Source organism: Dermacentor albipictus, chromosome 2 (assembly GCF_038994185.2).
Source record: "Dermacentor albipictus isolate Rhodes 1998 colony chromosome 2, USDA_Dalb.pri_finalv2, whole genome shotgun sequence".
Lineage (NCBI taxonomy): Eukaryota > Metazoa > Arthropoda > Arachnida > Ixodida > Ixodidae > Dermacentor > Dermacentor albipictus.
In genome coordinates, this window is record NC_091822.1 from 19,662,432 (window position 1) to 19,682,232 (window position 19,801).

The 19,801-nt window shown below is 47.5% G+C and overlaps 1 protein-coding gene across 2 annotated transcripts in view; it reads right to left on the reverse strand.

Moving 5' to 3' along the window:
* Window positions 1-19,801, reverse strand: part of SerT (Serotonin transporter) — a 515,765-nt gene that overhangs the window by 111,992 nt on the left and 383,972 nt on the right. The window lies entirely within an intron of this gene.

Below are 19,801 nucleotides of genomic sequence, written 5' to 3' on the forward strand. Positions count from 1 at the left end.
TCATTGAAACAAATATTTCTTCAAAGGATTTCTGCGCTATTGCGACATTGGCTGCAATTTCAGCTTTAGCCTGCGACAACCTACTCGTCTCAGCCTTTAGTTCTTTTAACATAGTTAGCACTCCATTTTGCCACTCAACAGAGCCGGGGTTGCTTTCGACATCTCCACAACACAACACTTTGCAAAATACAGAAACATATTAATCATATGCGCTACACAGTGTGTGGGGGCACGGGAATAACAAAATATATCTGTTTATAGGACGCTTAGCGATCAGGGAACATGTGTTACTAACCTGCACAAAGTAGAAAAAAAGCGCACAAAGTGAAAATGAGCCGTGATGCCACAGGCGCTCTTCCAGTGCCCACTGAAGCGAGGCGAAGTTGCGATGCTTGTTAAAGCTTGCGCAGGGCCTGCTTGCTTTGTCGATGGGACTGTCGCGGTCCAGCGGAGCGATGTGTCTCGAAGACAATCTTTGAAAGTCATTGGTTGGCGTGACTCGTACCCACAGTCGCTATCTTCCGGCAAGGGGTGATTCGAAGGTTGCTCCGTAGGTGGCATATACATGGGTGACACGGGACAGCACGGGCAAGTAGCAAGACGGGCCGCTACCTGCACGAAGTAAAAAAAGCCGCAAGAAGCGAAAATGAGCCGTGATGCCACAGACGCTTTTCCGGTGCCCACTCCTTGATTGACACACTAGAGAGCACTGCAGATTATGGCCCACAATGGCGTTCCTCTTCATCGCTACAATTATCTCCGTGAACGAAAAAGGAGCCGTCCGGCGATCTAAGAGCTCCTTGAAATGAGTGGTTCATTGCACGGCTCGAGGCGCTCAACCTTGCGATTGTCTCGTCCACGACGGCGCATTTCTGAAGATGATAATAGTTGACGGGGGATGCGCGTTCAACGATACGGTAGGGCCCTTCATACTTGGGTAGTAGTTTTGAAGGGTGACCAGCTGCAGCAGAAGGGGCCGATAGCCACAAAAGCCCTCCAGAAAGGAAGGTCGGTGCAGAAGTGGTGTCATCGCGAGTGCTCTTCTGGCACTCTTGGTCATTGGAGGTAAAGGCCTGAGCGAGATCGCGGCACTCTGGCATGTCTTGCCGTGGCAGAAATGGGTGCACACTCAGATGTAACCGGCCAGTACGGTAGAATTGTGTCGATGGTGTACGACGTGTGCCTACCGTACAGTAAGAAAAGGGGTGAAAAGCTGGTGGTGCTCTGAGTGGCGGTGTTGTACGCGTAGGTAACGAAGGGCAGAATGACATCCCAATTTGTGTTGTTGGAGGCGACGTACATGGCAAGCATGTTGCCAAGCGTATGGTTGAAGCGTTCTATAAGGCCATTGGTTTGAGGATTGGTTTCAACTTCTTTGCACAGGAAGACACATCCGCAATCATTGAGCAGTTCCCGAGGTGGCGCATGATGCAGCATGAATCGACGAAGCAGAAAAGAGGCAACATTGTGTGCTGTTGCTGCCTGGAGGGCAGCAGTTTTGGCATGTCACGTGAGGTGGTCGACTGCCACAATGGCCCAGCAGTTTTCAGCTGATATCAGGACAAATCACTGACGACGCACCCAAATGACAGGGTAGGGCAAGGTAAAGGTTGCAAAATCGCTGGCGAGAGGTGGGGTGAAGGTTTCCGGCACCGACAATCAGGGCGACAGCGAATTAACTTCTGAACGGAGCTGCACATTCCTCGCCAGTAGTACTGCTGTAGAAGGCATTGATACTTTTTGAAAACGCCGGATACTGGAACGCAGACCTGTGAGGTAGTACTAACAACTCGCCAATGCCGTTCGGGGTTTTATTTGCATTGATGAAGCAGGTTGTCATGAATGATGAGCTTGACGACGGAACGTGGGAGTGGTTGGTTGTGCTGATGAACCAGAAAGCAAGTCTGTAAGGTAGACAATCTAATGGTCCTTGCGCTGCTCAGAAGCGATGGTGGTAAGGTCGAGCAAAGAAACGGCAAAATGGGATAGTGAGCAGCAGGCATTGTCGTCAGGTAAGGGAGAGCACGAGCGGGTGCGGCGTCAGAATGCTTGCGTCCACTACGGTACAGCACACGGATATCGTAGTCCTGCAGGCGAAGTGCCCATCGCGGAATACAGCCTGACGCGTCTTTCAAGGAAGGCAGGCAACATATTGAAGGAGGTCCTTGAATATGTCAATTTCAAAGCCATACAAATAAGGCACGAATTTAGTAAGGGCCTAGGTGATGACCATGTATTCTTGTTCTATCGCACTGTAATTTGTGTCAGCTTTCGCAAGCGTACGACTTGCATAAGCTACGACATATTGAGGAAAAATTTGTTTGCCCGGCGCGACAACAGCACCGAGACCATCACCACTGGCACCTGTGTGCCCCTCAGTAGGGGCTGTCGGGTTGTAATGGCGCAAAATTCGCGCAGACGTTAGCAAAAAACGAAGCTTTCTGTAGGCCTCGTCGCACTCGGACGGCAACGAAGGGCGGACCTCGTTGTTGCTAAGTAGCTTCTTCAGGGCGATATGATGGCAGCGAATATGCGAATTAAACGTCTGGAGTAAGAGCACGTACCTATGAAAATAGGAAATCCTTTGACTGACCTTGGCTGAGGGAATTCGGCGATGGCCCAAAGTTTGGCTGGAAGGCGGAGATTTCCTTGGATACGACTTAACCTTAAATTATCAGCTGCCGAGCTGCAAATTCGCATTTTAGGTTTAGTTGTAGGCCAACGTTTGTTAAACACGTGAAAACAAACCGGAGCTTTGAAGGTGCGTGGTGAACTCAGGAGCAAAAACAACAACGTCGTCAAGAAAGTGCAAGCACAAGGGCCATTTCAAGCCGTGCATAACGGTGTGCATGATGCGCTCAAAGGTGAGGGGCGCATTACAAAGCCCGAAAAGCATGACGTTGAATTCTTTTAAGCCATCGGATCTGACAAAAGCTGTCTTGGGCCGATTGGGGTCTGCCATGGGCACGTGACAATACCCTGAGGGCAAATCTAGATGTGAATTCTGCACCTTGTAGACTGTCAATTGCATCGTCTGTGCGCGGAAGAGTATAGACGTCCTTGCCAATATTCTTATTGAGGCGCCGGTGGTCCACAAACAGCCGCGCAGAGCCATCTGTCGTTGTAACAAGGACGACAGGGGATGTTCATGAACTGTTGGAAGGTCGTATCACCTCGCGGCGAAGCGTGTCATCGACTTGTACGTTGATGACACGACGTTCTGTAGCAGATACACAATACGAACATTTCCGAAATGTTGGTTGTGAGCCAGTGTCCAAGCGGTGCTTGTCAGTTTACGTCCGGTCCAAGGAAGATTGCCCTACATCGAAAGAACTAAATTCTAAGAGGCAGAAAAGCTGAGGCCGCAGGACCGGTGAAAGGACATCAGCAACAGAAGAACAGAACGCATCACTGGGTGATAGGTCACGCTGAGATAAAGCGCTGAGCACACTGGAACTACTACAGCAATGGTCATTGGGGGCGTCCGTAACTTGCGCGTCTTCGATTACGCTGCAATGCATGGTCACGACCGTTGACGCGTTTGGAGGAACACGGCTGTCGGCTTGGACAAGTAGTTTCTTCGGAAGCGAAGAAATGTTGGCTAGCGGCAAATCTCATAGCGGCGAGTGTTCTACTTCGGCCAGTGCGCTAGTGATAGCGGCAAAGTGGCGCGAGAGAAAATCCCAGCCGAGAATAACGTCATGAGAGCACGAGGAAAGGATCATGAATTGTACGGCGTAAAGAAGGCCTCCAATAACATCAAGCGCCATGGAAGCCGCAAAGGGGCGAAACGCTCGGCACTAGCTGTGCACAAAGAGAGCCCACAAAGGGGGCATTGTGACTTTGCGAAGTAAGCGGGAAAGCTTGGCGACGATAACACATACCGCTACTACATTGTCCACGAGTGTAGATGGGCGAACACCGTCAACACACACTTCCATTACGTTCGAGAGACTGAGTTAAGGACTTTCTCATATCGACGGTGTCGCAGCCCATGCCTCTTGCACTGCGACGATTAGTGGTAACGGTGACAGTGAGCGACAGCGAGGAGACGGTAAACCACGGATATTTGGCGTTGGGCCGAACGTCTATGACATAGCCGACGGGGGCCGTAATTTCTCACCAATGGTGCGCAGCGAGGCGGCTGTACGTGATTAAAATACCGTGCGACGTGACCGGCGTAGGCGCCGTCAAAAGATATGGGTTGATTGTCGAGGGTAAGGACCCGGTTAGTCGGGGCAGGTCCCATCCATGTCACAGGACGCGTAGTACTGGGTGGCTGCAGATATGGCTGAATTTCAGGCTGCCGTCAGGGTCTCGCCACGACGTCACCTAGATAAAGAGGCTTATATGAAAGAGTGGTTGGGTCGTCGCGATGACTTCAGCATAGTGGAGTGGTGCTGCAACCGGGACCTGTTGGGACGTGTCAACGAGATGAACATCGCTGCTTTGTGCAGCCGCAACAAGATGTTGGCGCTGGTCTGGTAAGGCCTCGGCGATCTCTCGCTCGAACGGGTGACGGAAGGGAGACATAAAAGTCGAGATAGGCTGTTGCATACGTGTTTGCTGAGGCAAGGTAATCAAGGAGAGCCGGTGTGAAACTTCCTCCCGGTCAGGGATGGTAGCCAACCCAGAAATGTGTTCGTCGAGCACTGCCTGAGTAGTTCTTCGCAGCATTGGCAAAGAGTGGCGATGTCAGTCACGGACTGAAGACTCTTGGCAAGTAGCATGAGGAAACCATCGTTCTCTATCCCTTTTATGACACTTGGGATTTTGCCGGAATCCGACATCATCTTGTTGACTGTTTTATATAAGTCGAGAACATCTTGAATGTAGACGGTAAAACATTAATCCCACTGCTGCGCACGTTCTCGCAAACGTGATTCTGCACGCAGCTAGCGTCCAGCAGGGCGACCAAACGCAGTCACTAAAGAGGTCTTAAACGACGAACTTCTTGCAAAATTGGTCTCATGGTTATTGTGCCAGAGACTGGCGACAACCGCGAAGTAGAAGAGCACACTGCTTAGTTTGGCGGGATCGTCCCATTTTTTTTTGTGTGTGGTCGCAGACCCTCTGATGTCGTCAGCCAGTCCTCCACGTCGGTACCGTCCGCGTTGTTGAAAATGGTAAGGTACTGTGCCGCGCCACTGCAGAGCACAAGACTGACTGAGGAGGCCTTTGCTGGGAAGGAGTAGGAGATGTTTGCTGTGATACGTTTTCAGGCATGGTTCAATGCAGCGTACGGGATCGAAGTTCCAGGTCTGACGTTGTAGGCCGAAGCAACCGCCACTACTTGAAAAGGGGTTTATTAGTAAGCAGCCTTGACCCGACCGTCAGAGCAGGGCACGGGCTTTTCGAACGAGCGGCTGTCCCCGAGCAACGCGCTGGAGAGGTTGCCCCACTAGAAAGCACCTGAGAAGATGTTCCGCTATAGCGTTCCTATTCTTCGGTACACACAGAAGAATTCGAATCACTTTTTAGATTATACGTTGACGATTGCATTTCATGTGGTGCGTTAGTAGTAAAGGCGATTGTCACACTTAGAGTGTGACTTCAGCCGCATTATTCAGTCATCTCATAATTTTAACATGCGTTTGAATCTAGGTAACACTGCGTTCACACTCATTAAGAAAGAATGCAAGTTTGTTGCAGTATTTATTAAATAATATTAGATTGTCACGACTGCCTTGTATAAAGAATGGCACGGGGAGATCTCAAAAAGTGTTTATGTACAATATTTACATAGTGGCAGCGAGTGGCACCACAAAAACAAAGATGGCGGGCCTGGGCGCAGCCAAGGAGGTTGAAAAAAAATTGCCGACAACCGCGAAATAGAGCACACTGCTCGACAATGCAGTTTTGCAGTTTTTCTTTAACCTCCTTGGGCGCAGCTCGTTCCCTTTCTGGTCTGTTAGGCAACGCCTTCTTCGTCCGCTCATGACATAACCCTCAAGTGGTTCAAGCACCGACTTGGTGCAGAAGTATTGTGTCACGGAAAAGATTCACCCCACAGAAACGATTTAACAGAAATAAAAATTGAACGCCAACCAAAATGGAGTTGTCTAGAAAATGTCAAAAAGTATCAGCTTCCACACGAGAACCTTGTTCACTGAGCTGAAAGGTGTGGGTGTTCTCCTCCCGTACTCTTGGGACACAGGAACGACAACACAGTAGTGCAAACAGTCACAAGGGCATTTATTGCACCTTTCATAGATCAATGCCTGCTAGCCGAGTTGCTATCCACAAAACATGCTGATGGGCGCGCAACAAATCTAGAAGTCCGACGCGCCGCGACCGGATAGTGAGCGAATATGTTCGCCCCATGCTGGATCCCAACGCGCGGTCGTTCGCACGTACGGTCACGCCAACGGTGGCGCGTTCGAAGGCGGCCACGCGAGGCGGTCTCGCAGAAGCATGGATTGGCGCACGCGCGGCACGGCACGTCCGTACTCCTTGCTGTCCCGCCGCGAAAGAGAGAGCGTGTTCTCCCTTGCGCCCAGGTAACCCCGCCGCAGCGCAACACTCGCGCCATCTCTCGCACTGCGCTTTAACCACTCCGACCGCCGCGTGTGCGGCGAAGCCGCACGGAGACCGGGGCTATGCGGGAAAACTAGATCTCAGGAGAGGCGTGAGAGTCACGCATCCCCCACATCGGCATAAAACCTTCAGCTTAAATCTGTATCAAGAATGGCTTCAGGCACCTTGACTATGTTCGCGGGAGATTTCTGTTGCTTCGATTAACCGTGTGTGGTTGTTTGGATAGTCAGAGATTCCAGATACTGTCGCTTCGTCCATTTCCTTTCTTTGGTGCGTTTGAAATCGTGTTGTCTTGTTTATGCGCATCCAGTGAGTCCACTGGAGGTGACTTTTTTCACATCGTTCGTGTTCACTTCGTTCACATCGTTCGTTCGCGCTCGTTTAGGCGCCGCTTAATATTGCCACATTCACCAATGCAGATATAACTGCAGTCCGCGCACGGTATCTTATGTGAAACGCCAGGGAACCTTTCCTTTCATAGTTTGTTCTTCACGTTAACAAGCTCGTGTCGTGAGTACCAGCTGGTAACATGGGCGACTTGCAAGTTGCATTTACGCAGGACACGTGCCAAAGCTTCGCTGATACCGGGAACATACGGAATGGCGGCGCGACGTTGGCCGGAAGCATCATGTGGTCGCTTAAAAAGCGAGACTTTTTTCTGAAGAAGTACTGAACTCAATTGAACCTGAGCCTTAACTCTCAACTGAACTTCAATCTAACGTGCGAAACCCAAGGCCTGATCCCATAGAGCTACGCCTGCTCAGACTCGCCGACGCGGCTTTCGGACACACCGTTGTCTCGAAAGCTGCGCGCCTATTCAAGCCAGGATTATGGATGGCAACGCAACCATCAGACACTTCCAGAATCATCTGTTGTTTGCTCGCAGTCACCTTGAACACCTATGCTCGGATGTCTTCGCCTGCATTCAGCTACACGCCAACTTCAAGGCTCTTCTGCATTCCTGCCGCCGAAACAAACTGGCACCTCTCAAGCCCCGCCCCGTCGAATCGGGTCAAGTCAGCTGTGTGCAACTTGTCTTCATACGCTGTAGCCAGCCCGAGTTAAGCGTTGTCTAACTTGGATTGAGCTTCAACATGGGTCCTGTATCTGACCCAAAAAGTTATCTGTGCCGTGGAGCATACCATTCATCTTGTCGATCACTCCAAGAGTGAAGGTGCCCGTACTCATGCAGTCAGCTTTCTTCTCACACTTCCGCGTAGGCCGCACTCCGCCTTGTTGCTTGAGTAACAAAACGCGGTCAAAAGTCTCCGCACAAATCGCCAATATGTGATATTGCCAGCGGACAAGGATAAATCTACAGTTATTACAAGCACCAGTGACTACATCAGTATTTCGCAGCAGACCATAATATCGTCGCTTGGCGCAAACAAGATAAGACGATAGGGAACAAGAGAAGAATCACTAAAATGTTTGAACTTCTTCTAGACAGATGGAATTATACCGTCCTTCATCGTCACCCCACACTTAAGCTGGGATGGTATCTGCAAAAGCTTCTAACGGAAGTCTTTACCTTCGTGCCGCCAGAACACGAGTCACTAATTCGCTTCTTTGCCGCAACGCCTTCGCTCCAGCACTATCTAGTCTCCCAAAAATCCACAAACCAGGCGCTCTGAGGCGGCCCATTGTGGATTTCACGCGTTCTCCCTCTGCAAACTGCCTGGCTACCTACACCGTGTGTGCTCCACTTCTTGGGAGTGCCCCACATTTATTCGCAACTCACAGGACTTCATTGACAAGGTCGCCACATCACGGTGGATGATGATGCAATCACGGTGCCATTTGACATGGTTTCCCTTTTCTAGTGTTCCTCTGGCCCTTGCTGTGGACGCATGCAAAGCTGCCCTTCTGGCTGACGCGAAGATTGGTCAACGTATGGCAATTGAAGCACAGGTCCTCGAAAGATCACTGGAATTTCGCTTGAAAAATACGTACTTCGATTTCCGCGGTGTCACTTCCAAGCAAGTGGTCGGTACCCCTACGGGCGAGTCGATTTCTGTAACCGCTGCAAATCCGGCTATGGTCTCCGAAGAAAGCCGGACTTTAGCTTCCTCTTATCGTCGTCCAAATGTTTTGTTCCGCTACGCTGATGAATGCCTTCGCATGGTAAAAAAATATAACAACCAGGCTTCCTTCATGGATCGCTTAAGTAGCATTGAGCAAGCCATAAATTTCACTGTCCAAGTGAAGGAGTCTGGGCGGCTACCTTTTCTAGGTGTAGTGGTAGAACAGCACCGACAGCGGTTATGTATTAAAGTTCACAAGAAGGACGCGCACACAGGGCGGTATCTTCACTTGACTTCTGTAAGCCTTGTGTTCGGCAATCGTTCCGTGGAAGTCTCATTCATACACAGAGCCCAAATGATTTGCAGTAAGCCAGAAGACTTGGATTCTGATTTTGCCTGCATTCGACGTGAGCTCGACGCGCGCAGCTACCCAGAAGGCTTTATTGCTTTTTTCGAAAGAAGAGCCTCGCGCCTGGCGAACCACGTGATGCCTCCGGCCGAGGTTGCGCCACCATTCTGTACGTTCGGGGCATCATCGAAACTTTGGCACATGTCCTGCATAAACACAACGTCTAAGTCACCCATGTTCCTAGCCGCAAGTTATGCAGCAAACTTGTCAACGTCAAGGATAAACTAAAAAAAGAAAGGTTCCCTGGCATTGTATATAAAATACCGTGCACGGAGTGCAATTATGCCTATATTGGTTGAAGTGTAATTTTTGAGCCGCCCCTAAAAGGAGCACAGGAACGATGTAAAAACGAAAAAAAGCCACTTCCTGCGCACTCGGTGGACGCGCAGAAACTAAGCAACAAGATTCCAACTGCAGCCAACAGAAGAACTGAACGAAGTGGCCGTATCTGGAATCCCTGAGTTCCAAACAACGACACACACACTTCGTCGAAAGGCGGCAATCTCCCACGAGCATAGTCTAGATGCCTGAAGAGAATATTGACGCGGATTTAAGATGAAATTTTTATACCTCTCAGCTCAATGAGCAAGGCTTCCGTGTGGAAGCCGACGCGTTTAAGAAGTTTGTACAACTCCGTTCTGGTCGGTGTTCTGTTTTTTTTTTCCGATCTGGCCGTCCCGACCAGACGAGATTTTGTTGAACTCTTGATTTCACATGAACGGTTATTCAGTGTCTGGGACGTGATATGGCTTCAGGAGGAAGGTGCGCACGATGTCATTGTGAGGTTGAGGAGACGGATTCGATGACAACGGAGCAATTACCTACGTTGCGTCGGTCAATTGGCGGCGCGCTCCATATCAGCCGTTGTACAGGAACAGCAATCTTTCTAGAACTCTTGAGATAGGGCTCTGAGGACAAGAGGGGAATAAGGGGCTCAGGCGCAAAATTCGCAGTGCTGTGATGGCTATTGTATCGGGCTTGCTGTTGGAACTGCGACTCGCTGAATCGAGCGAGGGTGACTTGACGTGCATGATCAGAACGGGCAATAGCCACTCGAGCACACTTGGCTGGGGGCACGAGGAAGAAGGCGCCAGTGCCCATAGACAACGTAGGATTTCGGCCTAATACGAGACAGAAAGGCGAATAAGCCGCGGCATCAGGTCTTCACGTCTTATACGCGGATGTAAGAAAAATCAATGTTGTGTCCCAATCCTGGTGATGGGCGGGCACATATAGTGCCAGCAAGTCAGCAATTATGGTGACCCGATGGTGTGCGCAATCTAATGTGGGTGGAACGCCAACGTTCCCCGCTGTTGGCGCATCATAAAGCTGAGCCAGAATCACAGCAGACCTGTGCCAAAATCACAACTAGGTGGTCAGCACAATAAAAAGCACACTGCGATGATATAAAGTATAATCGTGTGCAAAAAGAGGCGAAGAGATGCAACAAATGCCAGGCAGCTGAGGCTGTCGATAAGCTTGCGTAGGACCGGGTCACGTCGTTGTTCAGGACCAATATTGAAGAGTTTGGATATGGCAAGCACGCGAAGACTGTAGTCACTCGCAGCAGATTCCGTTTTGCCGACGGGGTACCGATAAAGGCTGCCGGCATCCCGATGCAGGCGGCCAGACTTGTATATGACTGTATGAGTACTTTAGAAGCCGTAATTCCCGGCGTACAAGGCAACCTGCTGGATCTTTGAGCGAAAGTAGCCACCAGAGAGCATGATGGTTAGTGACGACGGCAAATGGCCTGCCATACAAATAAGGACCAAAAAATGCAACCACTAAAACAATAATCTGGCAATCTCTCCCTGTGTAGTCGACTAACTCTACTCAGCGGAGGAAAGGAATTGGCTGGCACACGGAATGACACATTCTTGACCACGTCGACAATGAGCCAAACATCCCTGATGTCATGGCCACTGGCATGTCTACGGACCTTCGTGGGAGCAGAATTGTCAACTGAGCCAGTGTTGTGGCTATAGCTGGTAACATACAGGAATTCCATAGTATTAACAAGATGGTGGTAGGTCTTGACGTGAAACTTAATAAGAGGTAGAGATTGAATGTCGTACAGGTCTACGCCGCTACATCCAGTCACGATGACAAGAAAGTCGAAAGCTTCTATGAAGACGTGGAATCGGCGATAGGTAAAGTCAAAACAAAATGCACTGTACTGATGGGCGACTTCAATACCAGGGTAGGCAAGAAGCAGGCTGGAGAGTGGGGAACATGGAATAGGCTCTGGGAATAGCAGGGGACAGGTATTAGTAAAGTCATAGACCGATCATAGACCGATCAGCTTACTGTCCGTTGCCTACAAAGTACTCACTAAGGCAATCGCAAATAGAATCAGGAACACCTTAGACTTCTGTCAAGCAAAGGACCAGGCAGGATTCCGTAAAGGCTACTCAAAAATAGACCATAATCACACTATCAATCAGGTGATAGAGAAATGTGCGGAATATAACCAACCCTTATATATAGCTTTCATTGATTACGAGAAAGCGTTTGATTAAGTCGAAACCTCAGGAGTCATGGAGGGATTATCGAATCATGGTGTAGACGAGCCGTATGTAAAAATACTGAAAGATATCTATAGCGGCTCCACAGCCACTGTAGTCCTCCACAAAGAAAGCAACAAAATCTCAATAAAGAAAGGCGTCAGGCCGGGAGATACGATCTCTCCAATGCTATTCACGGCGTATTTACAAGAGGTATTCTGAGACCTGGATTGGGAAGAATTGTGGATAAACGTTAACGGAGAATACCTTAGTAACTTGCGATTCGCTGATGATATTGCCTTGTTTAGCAACGCAGTGGACCAATTGCAATGCATGCTCACTGACCTGGAGAGGCAAAGTAGAAGGGTGGGCCTAAAAATTAATCTGCAGAAAACCTAGGTGATGTTGAACGGACAATAACAATAATGTTGTCTCTCAAGAGAACAGAAGTTTACGATAGGTAGCGAGGCACTGGAAGTGGTAAGGTTATACATCTACTTAGGGCAGGTAGTGACCGCGGATACGGATCATGAGACTGAAATAATCAGAATAATAAGAATGGGCTGGGGTGCGTTTGGCAGATATTCCCAGATCATGAACAGCAGGTTGGTATTATCCCTTAAGAGAAAAGTGTATAACAGCTCTGTCTTACCAGTACTCACCTACGGGGCAGAAACCGGGAGGCTTACGAAAAGAGTTATACTTAAATTGAGGACGACGCAACGAGCTATGGAAAGAAGAATGATAGGTGTAACCTTAAGGGATAAGAAAATAGCAGATTGGATGAGGGAACAAACGCGAGGTATTGACATCTTAGTTGAAATAAAGAAAAAGAAATGGGCATGGGCACGACATCTAATGAGGAAGGATGATAACCGATGGTCATTGAGGGTTACGAACTGGATTCCAAGGGAAGGGAAGTGTAGCAGAGGACGGCAGAAAGTTAGGTGGGCGGATGAGATTAAGTTTGCAGGGAGAACATGGCCACAATTAGTGCATGAGCGGAGTAGCTGGAGAAGTATGGGAGAGGCCTTTGCCCTGCAGTAGGCGCAACTAGGCTTCTGCTGCTGCTGCTGCTGCTGCTGCTGATGATGATGCGATCAGTGTGATTAGCTGCAAAAAGACAGACGGTTGGGCAGGACCCCAGGTAAAGGCAGCGCTTTTCTTCAGTAGGTATGTAAAAGGCTCTGCTATCTCTGCAGTCTTTCCCAAAGTGATGAGAGTAAGAGCAGAGGCAAAAAAAAACAATCGATATCTTGAGAAGGGGCATTGAAAGTTGGTAACAGCATGTACTTTCGACGTCTGAAACGGCATGTGGAGAAGTTATGTTGAAGCCGGGCATTGCGAAATATCAGCAAAACAGCCGATAGGCGTTGTAGATGATTGCAGAATGCATTCGAAAAAACAACGAAAACAACAACGTCCTGACGGTAGCATAAGGAAGTAGACCACTTGAACCTGCGAAGGCGAAAGGCCATCATTTCTTCAATTGTCGTTGGGGCATTGCACTATCGAAAGGGGTTGACTTTAAACTTGTAGAAGCCATTCGGCGTAACGAAGGTGGTCTTTTCACGATTTTCCTCCTCAACGACAATTACCAAGAGCGGGTAATTACCAATTACCTTGCACCATGCAGAGAGTGGAGTGCGTCGGCTATTCGCAGCAAAGAGTACACATCCTTCTTTTGTAATCTAGGTCAGGTGCCGATGGTCGATACAAAACCACCAGGTGTTGTTTTTTTCCTGACAGACAGCACAGCAGATGCCCAAGGAATAACATGTGGTTCAATGGTGTCCTTAGTCAGAATTTTGTCAGCTTCTGTTTCAGTAACACGTCGTTCGTACGCCGACGCTCGATAAGCGAGGAAAATTAGATAGCACCGACCAAGAAAGGAAAGATGGCTCAGGGCTCATTAGATAGCTCATTGTGAATGAGGCTCTCATTGGGGAGCCGAGACGTCATTCCCTGTTTCATTTTTTTGGTCGGCGCTACCTAATTTTTGTCGTGCACCATACCGACCGGACGCGATATCGCCATACCCTTGACTTCACATTCGGTAAGGCGTGCCTTAGGATCCCTCCAGCATTCCCAGTATCAATGTGGTAGGTTGCAAGTGATGGCTGGCTAAGATGAGAAGAAGAACATTTTTAAAAATATCGCGGTAATATGCTAACAAGCTGCGAAGAATTTTGGACTGAGAACAGGGAGGTGAGGGGCAATCATGCCGTCGAGAGCGTCGTCAAGCGTAGTACTCATGTACGGGATTGCAGGTGACGACTGCGGAGCATCGATAGTCAGGGCCAGAGGGTCGGCTTCTTGCAAAGGTGATACGCTGGCCAACGTGATGCCTTCGGGAAAAAATTGTGGGGTACGTCCAATGTTGAGAGTAGGTAAACACACTCAGTTATCCCCAACGGTGAGAACCGAACGAGTGAGCATGACACCCAGTCAGAAGAGCGTCGAGAGAAGGGAAGATGACATAGTACTGTCACAAACAGGGGGCTCTGTGGTCAATGCCTCATGCGTCGCGGTAGTTGGTTGCATACGAGCAAACCCGGTGACATATAAACGTTATGGCGACTTTGTGTTGAGGTCGGGCACAGAAGGAAGTTACAACTGTAGAAACCGAGACGAGAAGTCAATGAGGGCATAAGGGATGCTCAGGAAGTCATGACCGAGGATGATGCCATGGGGACACTGCTGTGGAATGGTGAAAAGAACTGAGGTCTCGTGGCCATCAAAGCCAGCACACGCAGTGCACAAGCCAGTGATGGAAGATGTACTGCCATCGTCAATGTGAACAACAGCTGTCGTAACGGACATGTGAACCTTGCGCAGACGACGAGAAAAGCGAGCGCTCATGACAGGTAGTTGCGCCCCAGTGTCTATGAGCGCCAAAACTAGCGCACCGTCCACTTCCACGTCCAAAAAGTTTTGTCTGGTGCCCATGGCCAACACAGGATTTCCGGATGAGTTTGACGACGAAAGTAAGACGACGGGGAGCGATGCGCCAGCAGATAGTGAGATTGACGATTCTGCGGGGATGGCGAGTAGTCGTAGCATGGAGTGGGCGCAGACGCATCAAAGTGCGGTGAGTCATTGCGAGCATGAAACGGCGAGAACCAACTCTCTTCCGGGCGGTAAGCGTACGCAGAACGAGATGACGATGGCCGTCGATAGCGACAATGGCGTGAAATATGGCCTGCCACCTGGTCGCTACAGGAGTTTGTGCTTGTTCGTGCCGGTATCTGTCTCCATGCTGGTGCAGCGTTTTTTTTTTGTTTAGCAGGTGACTATTATTAACTGGTGACGTCGAATAGCACGTTGCCTCTCTGTCGGAAAAGCAGGAGCCTGAATCAGTGGAAGCAATACGTTCGTTAACCAATATATTTGCAGGGCAAGACAACATCAATAAACAGTTAGAAACAATGCGAACAGAGCACAAACTAATTGCACACAATATTGAGAAGCAAATGTCGAAAGTTGCCAAATTAGCAGAGGATCTATCTTTTTTGCCTGCGCTTGGGGACTCAGCAGAAGTGCAAGTACAACATAACCAGCTCTCAAAAGATATGCGAAACGTATTGATCAATCAGGGTGAGCTCAAAAATTGTTCACCTAGGAATATTTTTCTGCTCTTCGCATAGATGATGAGAGTGAGATGCACGTATGAAATGAATCAGAGTGGAAGGTTAGCTGTGCGCTGGGTGTCACGTTGAAGCGTAGACAATTGAGGAAGCTCAAAGAATAGGGAAGCATAATAATGACAAACCAAGGCTCTTTATTGTGAAGTTTGCACTTTTCGATGACAAACAGCGTCTTATTTACCAGGCTTGGAAGCTAAACGGCAGCAGAATGTGATATTCTTAGCAGGTTAGGCGATCTAGAAGCAAACTGTTTGCTTATGCGAGGGCACAGAGCTCGTATGCTAGGTATAAGCTGAAGTACAAAAGATGACTTATGATGACAAGGCTTATATTCAAGTGGTACAACAGATTCTGTGCAGGTGTACAATGCGGAGCAAACAAAGCCTCCGCCGCTACAGATAAGAAGAGACTGGTCAGGTCGCCTGTCCGTCATTGTTATCAATTGCAGGAGCCTGAAGAATAAAACAGATGTCTTCGCTAGCCTACTGCGCATTTCGCAACATGATATAGTCATCTGGACAGAATCTTGGCTTGGACCTGGCATGTTGTATTATGAAATATTTCTATCCCAATATTCAGCTTATCTAAAACATCGTTATCAGCAGGAATGAGGCGTGTTCATAAATATGCGTGACATAATCATAAGTGTGCTGTTGCACTCTGAAGATGTTCCTTCCCAATGTATTTGCTGTAGAGGAATGGTTTCCGGCCGTAAGAGGCCTGTGGTGGGAGCGTTTTGCAGGTCACCATCTTCGACGAGCATAGAACCATTTCGTAGGGTTTCTCGATTAATCTCGGTCTTGTCATCGGAGGCTATTCTACTTGGGAGCTATTTTAACTCCTGAAGGCTCACTAAACAAAATTTATGTTTCAAAATTGGCTATTTCTTTATGACATGAAGTGCTTCAGTGACATGTTCAAAACAGAAAAAAAATATTTGCGAAACATTTTACGGCAGATAATAATGTGTTAATGGTCATTCCTGTGTCCATCATGTAATACCCCATACCTGGGGCATTTGAGGTGGATTCTGAAGCAAATTTCTGCAACTTCAGAAATAAAGGATTGGATTTGAATTGCCGTGTACAAAGTGCGCTATTCCTCGATATTTCACTTGAAGCTAGATGAGGCTACCATCCGTGTGTCAGCGTTCAAAGCATGGCAGTGCGCAGAGAGGCTTCTCGCACCAGCTGCACAATATCCTGGTTTCTTTGCGGATGTTTTTGCCATTTCCGTCTCGCTTCACGTAGCAGACTACGCGGCGGCGTGCCTTCTTTTCCTTCTTCTGTGTTGGTGGAATGTGCGACGGAAACTGGCGCCCAGGAAACCGTTTGTTTGTTTCTTTGTTTATTGATTGATTGATTGATTCTTCATTGGTTTATCACATATACATGTGATGGGAGGCGAAGGGAAAAGCCATTCAAGGATGACTTGAGGGAGTTCTTTGCTCCCATACTGGCAAAGACAACAACAGAGGCACATACGTTTTCTTCACATGGTCGTACACTTTAACAAAACCATCATATTAAGCACAACATTTTCATAAACTTTGACAAAACCATAAAATTAAACACATTAGTTACTGTCCTACGTAGGGCATCATGCGTTAACATACGTACCTTCACCTCAGCATGGAATGACAGTACATTTCATAACAACGTACGCTTAGTATATGTGGCATTGAAACAACATGATTAAATACCAATCGTAAGCGGCTCTAGAGGCCAAAGTTAGGATAGACAGAACGTGTACAAGTCAGATAATTTTGCTTCGCGAATATCAATTTGTTTTTAATAAACTCATTCAGTAGATGCGGAAGTTTGTTTTGGAGCATTTGCCGACCATAGCCAGTGCGACAATACGGAACATTCCATATTTTTCTTCTTGTGGCATATGATGCTTCCTTCAAATGGAGATTTACTAAGCCCATGAAGAGAGAATTATGACAGTCATAGTTAAGGCGATATTCACGCAACAATTTATACTCATATTGTTCTTGTACTGTAATTATTTAAAAAATTTTCGAGCTCCACAGTAGAATGCCGGAGTGGCAAATTCTCAATTATTCTCGAACTCTTTTTCGCATTACTAATAGCCGCGAGAAATTCGATTGTGAAGTAGTCCCCCAGGCCAAATGACAATAGTTTAGATACGAAGCGAAGGTGGCGTTATGGATTACCTATATTATTGACTTCGGAATTAAGTAGCGGTTTCTGTTGAGAATTCCCGTTATTGCACCTAACTTTTGTAATATCGCATTAATATGATCGTTCCACTGCAGTGATTCTGAAAAATGCACACCAAGCACTTTAACACACCTTACTAGCTCTATCTCTGAGGAGCGATAAACTAGGTTACGTACTACTGAAACCTTCCTGCCTATTGAATGAAACATTACAGCCTTTGTTTTCTCTGTATTCATCTTTATTTGGTTATTATCTGCCGGCGTGCTTAATTCCTCTAAAATGGCATGACCGTTATGAAAAAGTTCGGCATCCGATGAAGATGAAACAAATGTGCTAGTGTCGTCAGCATAAATTAAAAATTTACCTTCTGAAGATATATGGACTATGCCATTTATACATAAAGTAAAGATCAAAGGCCCGAGAATGCTACCATGCGGTACTCCTGAGATTATTTGCTTTCTGTCAGATACTATTTCATTCATTGACACAAACTGACGTCTTTGCGAAAGGTAACTTTACAGAAGCATCAGGGAAAGCCCACGAATGCCATAGTGACTTAATTTGTCAAATAAAATTTTATGACTTATGTAATCAAAGGCTTGCGTAAAATCAACAAAAACACCCAGAACAAATTGTTTTTGCTCAAATTTCTACAATATATATTCATTCTGGTTGAGAAGGGCTAGTTCTGTTGACCGATTTTTTTATAAATTCCTACTGGCATTTCGTCATCACATGCTTGTTACAGAAAGGATATAGTCGATTATAGATTATTTTCTCGAAACCTTTAGAAAATACAGGCAGTATCGACACTGGTCTATAATTCGAGACGTCTTTTTTGTCTCCTTTCTTATCTTGGTGTTCAAGGGACGTTCTGGGGTGCTATGCAGGATGCGCCGAGTTTGGCGAAACTCGGGATCTTCACGAGCTCTGGCGACACCCCAAGATGTTAGCACAAAGAGTACCGAGACACAGTTTATCTTTCGACAAGCCTCCAGTTTCATTGGTTTATCTAGATTCACTCTGGGTGGCTATCATTGCTTCGGCGTTGCCTTCTGGGCGGTCGACAAACTGGGGCTCACGTGATCATACCGTCGGTGCATGGTCGTGCCTTCTTTCACTTGTTTGTCGTTCCACCGAGTGCATTACACGCAAAAGCGAGTTATAAAACAAATGCATTTAGTACAATATCATTAGTTACTTTACCGTTCTTTAACAGCGTTTTAACGCTTACAAGATGTACACTAGTGCATTCGACTAATTTGTAGTTTAGTAAGCTTCGCATTATACCACGAGGGAACGCTGTGGTGGCGTCATCACATACATTCATCGGGCGAGCCTGGCGGCTAAACATCGAAGAGGCCCAGTGCAAACAAACTCGTACAGTGCGCGAAGTAGTGATCAGGCTGAACGATGAGCACTATTTCTTGGATAGTTCTGTTCCTCCGTGAGCAATCTTTCCGTGCACCCCGAAAGACTGCCATTAGCTTCGGCAATTTTACAGATCGCAACGCGCACCTACTGTTCACGGCACAATCCTGAACAAAACCCTTATCCGGTGCTGCTTCTGTCAGTGCGCTGAGTTCCTCCACTCTGCGTGACTGCGAGCGTTACGAATATTCCATAGTGTGTGCAAAAGGAAGACAGCCGATATAGCTACGATGCGACGAGGAGGTGGTGCCGACGATGTATCTCGCAACCAACACAGTGAAGGAGACATCGACAAGCTGCAGATAAGTATACTTCTACTGTTTCATATTTAGCATAATAATAGTGCATGGATTAAGTCACTTTCATAGTAATGAACTGAATGTCCAGCAGTTTAAAAAAGGCATTGAGAACCAACGAGTGTTCGCGCTTTTACATGTACGTGGGCCCGCGAGAATATGGAAAAGAAAAAGGTAACTTCACTAACTTGGTGCGATAACAGAAGTTCATCAGTGACATTCAACCCGTAGAATCTATGGAAGAGTATCTTTATAAAGGTGAAATATAAATTGCAGCTACTGATACAAAGCAGGAAACTTATACTAAAATTTCATGGGTTGAACAGCACATGGGAGGCATTCCCGAATTGTGATCGCCGTATTACCAATATCCTTGAAAAATGTTTAGAAACATTGCATTCTACCGGTTATGCAATATGGGACATTAGCCTGGAGGTTAAAAAGGAAACTTGATAAGTCGAGGACTGTGCTGAATGCGAAGTAACAAAAATTGTTGGAGATAGCATTAAAGCAGAAAGACAGTGGCGTAGTGAACCGTGGCAACTGATATGCTAGTTAAGATTAAGAAAAAAAAAATGGAATCGGCGGGCAGGCCATGCACGTCTTCAATCACTTGTTGCCAATTTATAACAGGTGATTACATAAGCGTGACAGAATGGATGTCAAGGAGAGAGAACTGCAGCCGAGGATGGTAGAAAATTGCGTAATGGGACAAAAATATGATGTTTGTAGGCATAGGATGCAATCAGCTCGCATAAGACGGG